This window comes from Rhipicephalus microplus, chromosome 7, assembly GCF_043290135.1.
Source record: "Rhipicephalus microplus isolate Deutch F79 chromosome 7, USDA_Rmic, whole genome shotgun sequence".
In the NCBI taxonomy this organism is placed as follows: Eukaryota; Metazoa; Arthropoda; class Arachnida; order Ixodida; family Ixodidae; genus Rhipicephalus; species Rhipicephalus microplus.
The window spans coordinates 115,985,411-116,000,355 of record NC_134706.1 but is presented as its reverse complement, the minus strand read 5'-3'; the positions used below and the strand labels follow the sequence as shown (position 1 = coordinate 116,000,355).

General features: G+C 44.7%; 1 long non-coding RNA gene across 1 annotated transcript in view; it reads left to right on the top strand.

The window, feature by feature from the left end:
• LOC142767597 (uncharacterized) overlaps positions 1-14,945 on the top strand; it is a 93,591-nt gene that overhangs the window by 13,414 nt on the left and 65,232 nt on the right. The window lies entirely within an intron of this gene.

The following is a 14,945-nucleotide window of genomic DNA, read 5'->3' as shown; positions in this document are numbered from 1 at the left end:
AGCGGACATTCAAATGACTGTACGAGAGGAGGCACACGCACGCTTTCTTACGGCATGCACTTCGTGTCTGCTTCCCTCATTTAACCACCTAGACTTCATGGTATATACTAGTTCACTGTATTCATGGCACTGCAGCCCAACGCTCGCTAAACTTTTCTAAAGCATAGGAGGTTACGCCCAGCGAGTATAACGTAGCAACCCTTTCTTTTCTTCTGTGCCTTGTTGAACAATAAAAATTTGCAGCGTGCGCGTTAACTAAAAGCCGAATTCTTCTGTCTCTCATTTCCCCTTAGCAGCCAGTGGCATGTACATTGAACACTATCTCTTATTGTTCAACAACGCACAGAAGAAATCTCTCACCGGCACCACCATGTAGGTCAAAATGTTATACTTGTTACACACTACTACAACGGCAACGAGGGACGAACAAGTGCCGCTATAAGGAGCTTCGCTACTCATATTTGGCTGATCGTACGTACTAGGGAATCGACGTTATGCGAAGCATTCGGAGGGAACGTGACCGTGTTGCGATTTTTTCAGTGAGCGACACGTCATGAAATGACGCTAAGTATATACAAATGTTGCACGCACAGACATATCTTGTAGAGTAGCAGATGTTTATACAACCAGTTGTTTGCACTTGCGGAACTATGTGAACCGGAACATGCGTATTAGGAAAACCAGAAGCTGATATGAAGCGCTGATGCTCGCGAAGATACTGTCCCTGGACAGTGTTACGTGAAGCAACTTCAGGGCATGGCACCTAACAACAATTAACGTTAACCCGACATGCCAGCTCTATTAAAAGAGCTCATATGTAACATTTATAAAATTGGCTGGGCAGCCCCCCTACCACTATTGAAGTTTCACAGAGATTAGCGTCTATTCTAACGTCAATTTGAAATGTAGTTCCGAGACCTGGCGTAACTCTGGAGTAGAATGCTTGACTGTCACGTAAAATTCTTGGGTTCCATTCCTGCTGGGAGACTTAAAATAAAATATTGGGCGACGTCTGAGGCATTATTATTGTTGTTATGATCGTCCACGCTTCCCTACTAAACAAAAATTGTGATTATTCATAGAGTAGTGGGCACCCTACAAGTGTGCTTATATCAGTTACCCAAAGGGTGCCTAAAATACTCTAAAAATGCCGGTTTTCCAACTTTCGCTGTGGCTGGGCTGAGCGTTCCACGCAGGACTGGCGCTTTTTTACAGCAAGGCTACCTAGCTATACCTATCTTAAGAACGAATGGGTACATGTAGAGAAAATTTAGGACCGCAAGAACTCTCCCAGGGGCGCCATGTTGTTTCACAGCATGCCTACGCACTGTGGCACTCGCCTTCAACATATTGTCTGGTCCATTTTATTTCTGCATCTTCACGCGCACTTCAATATAGCATCATGCTTGAACATTACGCTAATTAAGAAAAGATGGCTGGCGCGTCAACGACTTGTGTTTAACCTGGCACTCAAATGGTGAAAAGTGTCCCCACCTTGCTACTGTGGAGGGTACACTCAGTCGCATGCACACTCATTTAGACAGGCTAGTCACTACATTTATTCTTGCCAAATGAAATGACTGGCTTGCGTTATCAAGCTCGGTATTGTAAAAAGTTTCCATTACACCACGTCTTTGTCACGGCCGTTCGGATTCACTTCTTCATTGCATGACGTAACCAGCAATGACAACCACGTGAGTACGTTTTGCGTAAAGCATCGTTACGTTTGCCCCCTATAAACCGGCGTTTTCTTGAGCACCATAGCATTTTTAAAGGTGCGCCGTTCTCTCTTTTGTCTGCCCACTGTCAGGCCTGCTGCTGCACCTCAGAGTTTCGCCACACGACTACTGTTTACAGAAAGACGGATCCTCGCATAGGAGAGATAGCGGAAGATTTTGCATCTGCGAAAACAAAATGGTGACGTGTGTGTTAGCCCACCTTCAATTTCATTGCTTGATTGCGATCTGACGAACTAGGAAAAAACGCAAATATGTTCTATGAGTACTATTCTCTCACGTGCATAGGTTGCACGTGCATGATTTGTTTAGGCAAGTGAACAAGCACAACGATCATTTTTCCTTGTGCCCATAAAAAGTGTGAGGTACTTTTTGACAGCGACTCACTTGGGGATCACGATGGGATGACTACACCTAGTATGAAAGTCCAAAAATGAGTGAGCCTATATACGAGGACAAATAAGTGGTAACGCTACCATCACTGAGGGTTTTGTCTTCTCGTCGGCGTCCGGCGTGTAAGAGCAGCGACACGACACGCAGCTTTATCCGGAATACGTGCTTGTGTTTGGGCGTCCTAGTGTCTTCTTTGCGCATAAACAGAATTATCCCCCGATAAGAATAACTGGTAAACTACAATCACAGGCTGTGATTGTGGGACATTTCAAACAATTCATTCGTGTTACATGAAGAGTTTTGTATGTCCTTCAGTTACTCTTGTGAACATCCGGCATACCAGGATTGGTACAACCTGAACTGAGTCAAACGCCTTTTCGCAGTCTACGGAAGCGGATCTATAAAGTTTCATTACACTAGGCAAATTTTTCAGTTGCTTTGCTGTTCACACTACTGTGATCAATCACAGAATATTCTTTCGGTAGTTCTCAGCATTTCGGTTAATGTCAACTTTTAAAATTTTTCGTATTACCTTAACTACGTAGATACTCTCTATGTTACTCAGAGTATGCTGTTGGATCGATAATTCTTGAACTCTTTCACCTGTCCTTTCTTGCGCTCTAGTTTATTGTTGGCATTCTTCTCATCAATAGAAGTTTTGAGGTTTTCCGGCTCTGAGTGTAAAGTACAGAAGTGTTATCGAATATAAGCCCACTTATGTTTATTCAAATCTCATGTAGATCCGTTATCTCCTGCTGCTTTTTCATGGGTCATACTATGATTTGCGTTTTAATGCTCGTAAGATGTTACTCATAGAATCAACCTTTTACATCTTTCAAGTGTGTGGCTTCTGAGAACGATGAGGGTCAGAGTTTTAACCATTTGCTACTCTGAATATGTCGTTGAAATGAATGGCATTGTTGCTCTGTTATCTTTTAGAGTCTGTATATTGCTACTTCGAAAGCACAATTTATTTTCAAACCTTCTTGATGCTACCCTCATTTTTGGTAAATACCTCTACATCAGCTTTGTTAAAGATACTTGAGATCCTGTTTTTATTCTTGATTATTCTTATTTTCGCTTACTCTATTTTAATCTTTCTATATGCATGCTCATTTCTACCGTTTTCCTAAATGCTCCGTGGTCTGGTAGACATTGCTTTCTCCTTTTCTTGCAGCTTCACCTTCAACAATGATTGCCGCTTCAGAAATTAGTCTAGCTGTTAATTTTTTGTTCAATATCGAGAAGTTTTTCGGCTGGTGGCAGCTTGGGTACTCAAGCGCCAAATCCTGAATTAATTTCTTTTCATTCCGACTAGGCCCAGACTGACTTATTTTTAATGGTCAATTTTCACTTTGCTCTTCTTCAAACGAAGCACGATGCTTGCTCTCGCCATGAGGAAATTTTTGAAATTTACGTTGCTGGTTAGATATACGTGCTGTTCTCAGCCTCGTTTGCCGCTCAGAAAAAAATATATTTTTCTCGTTGTTCAACTCATCAAGGGTAGTTTGTTGTTCACAAGGGTATATAATTTGAGCTAGAATCTTCTCGCAGATAAAGAAAATATTTCAATTCTGGCGCTAGCTAGCTCAAACTTGTTAAAGAAAAGCACACCCCAAACGTAACATCGTCAATTCGAAGTCAAGAAAACGAGAACTAAGGCCATGACATTTAAGGAAGCATTGTTGTAGTTCATGCACCTGCCGCGTGCTTCTTTCGGATGAGCAGGACGTTAGCCGTAGTAATAATGTACAAAGCATGAAGTTTGTCTTTCAGATAAACCAAATCTCTCTGTCGCTCGTTGAACGTTTAAGGGTGACTGCAACCATGATTTTTCGAACAAAAAGCAGAAAATGGACAGAACACATGCACACATTACCATACGTTAACACAAGTGATGTACCAGTTGAGAAGAAAAACCAGTGCTGCCTCAAGCAGCAGCACATTTTTGGTGACATCAACACAGTAGTTAGATAAACACAGCTACTTAGCGTTCACGTATTTCACGTTCCTTACTACACTGGTCACCCATACTGGAACAAAAAAAAACATAAGAAACATGAAAGACGTGGTGGCGTCCGCTGTCACTGTGCTGATATCGTCCTTTTTATTTGAACACACCTGGAAATGAGAAGCTGGGGATTTTCGCATCAAGTTCGCCAGATGCCTGAACTTGTTCACTTAAGAGCGAAGCTTCTTTTGTTCGAAGCAAGTCCCTCGTCATGCCTTGCTCACTAGTTATCGGGGTGAGTGCAAGGGTCTTTTCGCTCATTTCTTTTCCACCGCCGGGATCTCATATGACTGCCCATATCCACGCAGCTTCTTACCATGATCAGCTTGGAAGCGAAGGCAGTGGCGTGGAGGCCGCGCAACACTGCTGCAATGCATCGTTACATCATCATCATTATCATCTTCATCAGCCTGACTGAGTCCCCTGCCGGACAAAGGCCTCTCACATGTTCTGCCGGTCCACTTGGCCCTGTGCTTGCTGGTGCCAATTTATACCCGCAAGCTTTTTGATCTGATCTGCCCACCTAACCTTCTGTTTCCCCTTAACCCACTTGCCTTCTCTAGGAATCCAGTTATTTACCCTTAATGACCAGAGGTTATCTTGTCTACGTGCTGCATGCCCGGCCATGTCTATTTTTTCTTCTTGATTTCAACTATATCCTTAACCCGGGTTTGTTTCCTAATCAACTCTGCTCTCTTCTTGGCTGTAAAGGTTACATCTGGCATTTTTCTTTCCATTGCTTGCTTCGACGTCATCAATTTAAGCTTAACCCTCTTTTTAAGTCTCCAGGTTTCTGCTCCATAGAAAAGTACCGGCAAGATGCAGCCGTTATATACCTTCCTCTTGAGGAATAGTGGCAATCTACCTGTCATAATTTGAGAGTGCTTACGAAATGCGCTTCACCCGATTCTTATTCTTCTAGTTACTTCAAACTCGTGTTTCGTCTCCGCGGTTATTACCTGCCCTAAGTAGGCATTGTTTTTTACACTTTGAATTGCACTATACCTATCTCGAAGGGCTGTTCTCTTTCGAGGTTTGTGTACATTACTTTTGTTTTCTGCGGATTAATTTTAAGACCTACTTTTCTGGTCTCTTTGTCTGACTCCGTAATCCTGGGTTACTCAACGATGCAATGTCATCGGCTAAGTGCAGGTTACATCGTTACAAACACGGTTCATTCGTGCTCCTCGGGGACTTCAAGGTGGGCATCATTGTGGTTGACGACAGCTGGCTTTTCCCACAGATGATTTGCCTTTAGGGTCCCTCGTGCATTTTTTACAACCACAAGCGTCCCACGATCATCAGAGGGGCCTGTACCGATCATACCGTCTCTAACTTTCAAATATCACCTCAAGATCATCTCACCTCGTACTTCACCGACTGCCAAGTTGTAATCTTCGAGATATGTAGATAATAAGCATTGTGTAATATAAGTGTATATAAAATCACCCAATAACAACCTGTCAACTGTTTTTATGTGAGGTTGAATAATGCACTGTTTGTGCAGATGAGCGTACCTTCACGCTCCTCATCATCGTTAACTTCGTGAAGCTGGCGGCATTGTTTTTGTTTGGCGCCTTGAGCTCTCGCGTGAGTCGCACGAGAAGTGCGGCACGGTGCCTGGAACATGACGATGATGATCAGAGAAAATGAAGATGACGTGACAAACTACCCCCCCCCCCCCCTGCCTGCACAAATGAGCTTGAATGAAAACGATGAGTGCGTATGTATAAGATGAGTATGTACAACACGGCAGAGAGGTTTTGGAAGGACCAAATTATCATCACGTAAACACACAGGGCCCTTATGAGTCTTCCAGTAGGTGGCTTTAAGAAAAGCAAAGTTGGCGAAGGAGCACACTCCAGGGTGCTGCGGTCGGGCTCTGGTTGGCTGCACAATACATAGATCGGGCCTTTCGATAGGGCGCCGGCGAGTGGGTGCATGTGGCAGATGTGTTCTCAGATGGAGTTTAGGGTGGCCGCGCAAGTGTCAATGCAGGCGATAGACGGGAAACAGATCGATGTGTGACCACAGAAACCACGATTACTTAGAAATGACGAGCTATAGCGAAGATGGGGCTTCCGATGGCTAACGCGTTGCGAACGTAGATGCCGAAGGGGAACAATCATGACCTGATTGATGTTCGATGACATGTCGGCATGACCGCAGACGTTGGAACTGGGTCTGTATTGACAGCAAAGAAGGCGACATCAATTTAATGCGGACCTTATTGTTGTATTTCTGCCGGCATGCTTCCATGAGTAGGCGAGATCATGGAACGGTTACGGCGTGCTCGAAGGACCGGGTGTCAATATAGAAGTGTGGCAGCTTGAGCTAGTTTGCATGACATGACGATAATCATAGCGCGAGAACAAAACGGCGACGTCCTTCTTGTCTCTTTGTCGTCGTTCTGTTCTCGCGCTATAACTATCGGCAACATAGGAGCAGCGACGACAGCCATGGCACGTGGCTACGCTTGAGGTGCATTTTTGCAGGATGGCGCCCCCTATCAAGGAATCTGGATGTAGATGTCTGATGCCCCTGCAGGATTAGGTTTTGCTGTAGAGCCGGACGACGTGGCCAATAGCTTGTCGGGTATCTTAGCGGTTGTCCGTCTGCATTTCCGATACAGAATATACTGTGTGTTCTGCCTTCGACGAAGCTGGTACGTTGTAACCTGTCGTTTCACTCACTGTAGCAACATCTCGGCAGTTGGGCCCTAGCTGGTCACGTGCAGGAACTTCTGCCGTGATGGACATTGAGGGAGATGATAAACGCTGCTCGAAAAGCTTATATAATACTTCATTCGATTTCACCTCACATTGGTCAGGCATATTTGACGGCAAAACCTCCGCGATTTGGTGGCGAATAGCGGTCAAAGTGAAACTATTATCAGACTTCATAGCGTCCGGCAAGGATGTTGCAAGGCATCGAGGTCCAAAAAGTAGAAGTGGCATGGTGGGCACGCGTGATGAAGTATGCGACGAAGACTCGTCGGGTGGGTGGTTGGGCGCTGGAATCAATGTGCTGGTGGCCCAACGTGTGCTTGATGGAGTGATAACCAGTGGAATTATTGACAGGAAAGTTGTGGGCGGAATGGTACCGCTCATGTTGACTGAATGAAAGCCTGGCAATCAAGCACCCCACTATCAGATGATCCTTGAAATGTCTGACCTGTCTTCGGCTATCAGATCTCAAAATTTTAACCACTCTTCTTGTATATTCTGCAGAAGGCGGCTTCCATGAATTCACAACTGAAACGTTGTTTGGGCACTGTCCGAGTTTTCGGAACCAGCTTAACACGCGCGCTCTGAATTTGCAAACTGCTAGTGAAGGCACGATAACAGCTAGGTTTCTTAGGTCAAATTTAGAATTAGTAGGAAGAGGGCTGGAAGGACTATAAAGTCACTGAAGGAAATGGACGAGCCGGCCTAGTTAATAATAGTTCATGAAAGTCCTATGCGCAGAACAAACTGGGACGAAGAAAGGAGACGTACGAAGAAGCGCTATCTAAGAACCAATTTAAATCTGAAAAAAAAAACCTTTGCTGAAAACGCAACCTGATCTGCGTGCTTTACTCAGAGAGCACATCATCTGTGCATGCAACAATTCCCCGATACCCCCCCCCCCCACAACACACACACGCATGTGCGCATGCACGCACGCACATGCTCACACACAAGCGAAACCACATCCTGGACACGTGCACTTACCAAATGAAAAGATAAGGCTATTGAAGATACGCAGACAGTAGCGATATGTCCTTGCCTTTCGTTCGATCAATCCAAAGGTCTTTTTTTTACTTATTCCTCGTGGTTTTATCGCCCCGCCGTGGTGGTCTAGTGGCTAAGGTACTCGGCTGCTGACCCGCAGGTCGCGGGTTCGAATCCCCGCTGCGGTGGCTGCATTTCCGATGGAGGCGGAAATGTTGTAGGCCCGTGTGCTCAGATTTGGGTGCACGTTAAAGAACCCCAGGTGGTCTAAATTTCCGGAGCCCTCCACTACGGCGTCTCTCATAATCATATAGTGGTTTTGGGACGTTAAACCCCACATATCAATCAATCATCAATCGTGGTTTTATCCCGATGTAAACGAAATGCCAGTGCCTCCAGTCGGAGTTGTTCATCTAGATTCTTTACAATTCACGGCCAAGTGCATACTAGAATGACCTTTCAGGCTGCAGAAGTATTCTCATAGTCTAATGTTGCAGCAACGTCCAGTCTGCCAAGCTTACGCATGTCCACACGTCAGAGGAATGTTATAAACTGTATCGTATACTGAATTATAAGAATCACATTAAAAACATTTTACTGCAATGTATTTTATAAAATGCTTTCTTATCATTTGGGCAGTGTACGTACTCCTTTATTGTAACTTGGTTTGTGTATGTTGGTGTGATTGAGTTGATCTGGGGCATTGTTCTGTAGAGGGATTGTTGTGTGCTCGCTGGTGGGACTACGCAGATGACGTTGCTTTTTAAACAAACGTTTTTTTTAATAAATGAGTTGTTAGATGGCGTTTGTCCATGTGTGCCCTTTCCTGGCTTTCGTTTTAATAGAACAGTTTAATGGAACGAACTGTCACGCCTAATCCAATTTGCAATTGATCCTCTGTACTGATGTATGTCGTGCTGATCTCAAATTTTGTGTTGACATGTTATGCCAGCTTCTTCAGGTTTAGACTACGTATTCAAGATGTTGTGCGGTTTAAGAGTGTCTTTTAATTGGAGGATGTTGTTACCTTTAAAAGAAGTGCGTCGTTTGCTTACGTGAAAGCTTTCAAGTACATCATTTGCTGTTAGTTTTTTATGTTTAGGAAAAATTTATTTACAGCATGTACAGAACGCAAAGGCTTTACATTCCAGTAACAGGGCATAAACACTTCGGCACGTCTATATTTCACGACTAACATCACTACGTTACAGTGAAAACATTCGCTCTAATATATATGACAATGTTGGCATATATGTACACAAGAACTCAATGCTATATCATGATACAATGGTATAACGATACAATAGAAGAAACGAAACACGATATGTAACAAATGATATCATATAAAACAACTCAACGGGTGCCGTCTAGCACCAAGTCGGTCGAAAAATGAGTTGTATCCTTTCGTGTTCCACCTTGACGAAAGGGCACGACCAATGCCGCAGAAACTCTTGCTCCCCGAAGAAGAAAAGCTCCTCGGAGAGGAACGCGAAGATCTCTCGTCTCATTCTCCCCAGTATCGGCCACAAAACACGCCGGTGGCCATCGGAAACTACGGCCTCACGTCGGTTTCTCCAAAGGCTGAACAGCCCCACAAGTACTAACAGAACGGCGAAGCGGCTACGCGGAAATCGGCCGTTGGACACGAAAGTTCGCACACCCTGTCCCCGAAAACCAGCATTAACCGCACGCCAAAAAAAGGCGGGAAACCACACACTCAAACGTCGCATGTCGATTAGTCTCTACAATGACGCAGTTAGGGCAAGTGGAAGTGCGAACCACCTGCCATTGCTGCAACCGATCTCGCGTGGGAAGCAAGGCCTAGCCCAACCTCCAGACGAAGTCTCTGAGATGCCCTGGCAACACTGCGGCAGTTATTGGTTTCCAAGTGCGGTTCATTACAGATTGACGATTATGGGGCACCAAGGGCCGTAGAAGGGTGGCCATTGTGTCCACCACTTTAGAATCGGCCACCTCTAATTCTGGGCACGTAGCTTCCAAACGTCGGTGAAATGCCAGAAGGGCTTGATACAAAGATGGTAATTCAGTCGATTGGGGACCTTGGTATATTTGGCTATCCGGCAAGAAGACACGTAGTGATGGCCGCAGATTGTAGCGAGCCAGTGTCTGAGCGGGCATGCCATCATTGCTTAGTATTCGCAATAGAGTGCGGAGGCACAATTTAGAAGCCGTGACGGAAACGTCGGGGAATGAAAAACCGCCTTGATCTCGCGGTTGAGCTAACGCTGGACGCGATAACAATTCTGTGCCACCAGACCAAAAAAATGAACTGATGCAGCTTTGCACGTTCCTGTGGACGTGGAGCGGTGGTTTAACAGAATGGCAAAGGTACCGAAATTTTCCTAGTTACATCGTTTGAGTTAAGTATCGGCGTTCCAAGAGGGGAAATTCGATGTACCTGGCTGCTTTGATATCACTTAGAAGAGTTTGTACAACGGATGACCAGATGCTATCCTGTATACCAAATGCAGTGAAAGTAACTCCGAGTATTGAAATCTCAGGAGACCATTGTAAAGGCGACGTGATGTTGATACGACCGCTGGGGTCGCCAATGAAAAAAATACTAGCTTTTAGAAAAGTTTAACCCTGCACCGGAGAAAAGTTTAACCCTGCACCGGAAACCACGTAACACAACCCTCGCCGGAGGCGAGGGTTGTGTTACGTGGTTTCGGCTAATGGTAACAGCGTATAATGGGACATACCCTGAATTGCGCGTCAGATTGGAAGTGAAGAGGTTGACGTTGTTTGTGAGCTTTTTGGGGCTACAGACTGTCAGCAGTGGCAACAGAGTAGAAGAGGTTGATTTGATCTTCAGGAAAAATTTCTTATATTGCGCCTGTCACTCATCGAAATAAGAAACTATTGAACATTATTTTGACTCATGTCGTAACTATGCATTACTAGGAAACGACTTTCAGATATTCCATTTGCGAAGCTAGGTTTAAATTTAACCACAGAAAATGTTCTAAGTTTTGGTGCCTCTGTTTTGGGAAATTGCCACAGAGATGCATTCGATGCGGTGTGTAATTTTATTCAAGACTAAACGTTTTTCAACATGAAGCCCACGTTAACAGATACTCAAAAAAAGGGTCGAAAAGTAATTTTCAATTCTGGATAAATCCGTGACATACCAAATTAATCGGGTTTGGCAAAACCAGCTGTCTGGTCGGCTCCCAAAATCAAGTTGTAGATATTAGTGTCTACTTTGTTGTTGATTCTTTTTTCTCACTATCTAAATCTTTGGTTTCTTTCTTTTTTTAACATACTGTCTTCACTATACAACTCCCCCCCCCCTTTTTTTTGTTGTAAGCAATAATGCAGTTATCATCCATATGAGATATATGTTCTCTTGGCCACTCCCCCAGAGTGGGTACGAGCTATGGATTACAGGATACAAACAAACAAGCAAGCAAACAAACAAACAAACAAACGAACGAACAAACAAACAAATAAACTAACTAACTAACTAACAATCAAACAAACAAACAAACTGTTCACTGCGATTTCTACGTAACAATATCACAATGACTGATAAAACGTGAACGTATTTTGCTACTTATATACTAATCCAAATTTTTAATGTATCTTGATTTAGAAATACAGAATACGGCGTGAAAGGCCAGAAGCCAGTCCCTAGCATAAAAGTTGCATGTTGCCAAAGTCACAGTTAATAACCAGCACTCAGCGCTTCAACATTCTTTGTGCACAGGAATGAGTCGTCTCACCGCCACACACCTGACTTACGCGGGTGTGCACATGAGGGCAATGTCCTGTTTAGGCAGGTGTTTGGTAATTCAAAGTACCGGTTGTGACTGTGTGACCTGCACTGAAGATAGATGTGACAGCTTTGCAGTCATCGCCAATCATTGTGATATGAAAACGAATAGCCCTAATACGATTAACACTCTCTTAAAGCAAAGGACAATGACGGATGCCATTGCAACAACCTTGTCTTCAAATTTCACAGTAAAGAATCATTGACCGAAGAAGATATCTTGTACACCCAATCGAGAAAGAGCAGGCCATTAGCCTCATTTAATGTTTGAAGAACCTTTGCTCTTTTTACTCGACGTTGATGACGATATGTGGGCTACATGTTTTTATGAGTGTGAGCTATGTGCAAATTACTGTCTATGTGGTGAAATGTGCTACACTTGGCGCTGATGGCAGAGATTAGGTTATTGCACAACTGATAAGGCTAAAAAAGTCACAGCATTTCCACGGAATGAATGATGATCAGTGGGGCGAAGCGTCCGCCAATCCGTCCATGATTTAATTTATGAGTCCAAACATCTGTACATGCGCCCGTTTGTGCGTCCGTTCAGGCATTCGTCCGTCCATGCATCAGTTCATTCGTACGTGCTGCCATTCGTGCATCCGTTCATGTGTCCGTCCATGCGTCCATCAGTGAACACCTCCGTACGTCCGTTCATCCATTCGTCCCTCCGTATGTATGTCTGTTCGTGTGTTCATCTGCTTGTCTGTCTGTCCGTCCACGGGTCCGCACGTGCGTCATTTTATTCATCTAGTAAACACGTGAAGAATCACCATTTCACTTCCAAGAACTTAACACTTCAAGAACTAAACGAGAGGTGGCTACCTACTACATGTATCGAGGACGCATGACGCACGGCTTAAGGAGCTTCGACCCTAAAACATATCCTCTGTGGCACTGCTATCGGTGCTTACAAACGATAACGGGAGTGAAAAGGGTGACTCCAAAAGCAGCTTCACATCTAAAAGGAGCTTCATCCCTGAAATATATCCTCTCTGGCACTGCTGCCGGTGCTTACAAACGATCACGGGAGACAAAGGAGTGATCCCAAAAGCGCCTTCACCTCTAAAAGTTCACAGCCTGCTCGGTTATAGCGAGCCAAGCGTGTTGATGTTAAATTTTCTTTACCGAACTGATGTGCCATAATTTTGACAACCGTTTCTCGGTGTCGCAAGTCGCATTAATTAGGAAGGCGACCACCGGGCTAATTCCAAGGGCTGATGTATTGGCCCCCCGAACTGCACCATGAAAGCGCGGACAGTTTAGAAGTGGTCCTATCTGGCGCGCCAGCGGCCGCTGGCTGAGGTTCAAAGAAAAAGTCAGAGGCGAGAGTTGATAAGCAAAACAAAACTATAATCACAGGTATGGCAGATCAAACGATACGCCAACATGCACACTCGGCAATAACTCAGTACAATATTTCACCTATCGAACAATGGTCTACCCAATACAATCAGCTACCCTCGAAACAACAAACACAAACGACAATACGCGCTACAACGCAAACACATGCATAGAACAACAAGGATACTTAAATACGAAAGAGTTTGAAAGCTTATTCAGCCCAAAGTCTTTGGAACAAAATCTGAACGATGCTCTTCCAACAATCTCACTCAAATTCCAGCACTGTTGTCGATTCGCTGCTTCCGAAGTTTCTATTCCAGGAAACCTTGTCTTCAAATGTCAGCACTTCAAGCACCAACCTTCTTCGCAGGAAACAAGTCGGCTTCCCACGTGTTGCGATTGCGGGACGCGTTATCGCTCTCGGGCGAAATACTCACACTATTTTTCTGCTGGTAGCACCAGCCTTCACCCTTCAGGCGGAAACCCTCTTCATCACCTGCTTTGTCGCAGGTGACAAAAGCCTTCGCCGACACAGCGGAATGTTCTACTCTCACTTGCGCACTTGCGCATAAATTCTTTCATCTGCCGCCTACGCACACCGCCGTAAATGGTCTTCATATCCTGATCACCCTTCTCCGCTGCTCACTTGAATACATTTCGCGCTAGATTCCAGAAAGTTCTAATCGTTTCGTCGGCGCGATGCACAGCAGGCTGGGTAAAGAGCGAGACGTTTCGAGGACCATCCGCGACACGTGACGCAACTCGACAACACCACGCCCCTTTCCTTCCAGATTTTTTCAGAGTTGCTCGGCGGCCGATGTGAGGAAGTTGGTCGGCGAAGCCACGCTTCCAAGGGAGGAGACGGTGCGTTATGTGTACAGTGTACTAGAAGGGGGCAGTGGAGAGAACGAGTTGGCCGCGCCGCATATCGGCTGATTTTCCGTTGGGCAACAGTAGCGGCGGCGCTGTAGTCCCACGGTACTGAAGATCTCAGGAGCATCTGCATTGAGAGCGCGCGTGCCCGACCCCGCGAAAGCTGATTGCTCGTTTTTAGCGCGTTTACGGAGTATCTGAGCATTCGTCAGTGGTCGCACATACTACGCGCCATGGTGTACGAGTGAATATACAGGCACGCCGAAATTGCTTCGATACATTCACTGTTTCAAAAGCCTGCCAATAGACAGAAAAACTAAATGTCAATCGGAATTTGCACGGATCCGCCTAGCTTCTTACTCAATCAGCGCTTTGAGCTGTGTTACATAATAAGTGGCTACTGGCGAACTACAAAGAGAGGACAAGTATCAATACCGTGATTAAATCATACCCTCGTTTTGTCAGCAGTTTCTATGATATCCAGAACACAGTGTTGCACATATGAGCTTATATGCACTCGATTGTTACACGTCAAACCCGAGTATAAGTCGACTCTGTTTTATCATGCCAGTTTTGCGGAAGATAATAGTTATTGCTTTCCGAAAGGCCTAATGCATTATAAACTTAGTAAAAACAACGCCCAAACATATTAAAAAGTACCAATTGTATATATAGCCTGTTTGTTAATCTGCCTAAATTTATTGTAATCCGTTCTCATTTTATATCGACAGATTAAACTGCGCTGCTTTCCAAATATTCTATTGGCGTAACGCCATTGTGAACGAGCAAATTTATGCCAATGTTTTCTAATATACGCATAGTTCTATTATTAGGTGGCAAAAGCGTAGGCAGGCAGTGGTGCAACTTGTTTTGAGAAACTTACCTTTCTTGTATATGTACACAGTAACACACACACACACACACACACACACACACACACACACACACACACACACACACACACACACACACACACACACACACACACACACACACACACACACACACACACACACACACACACACACACACACACACACACACACACACACACACACACACACACACACACATACACA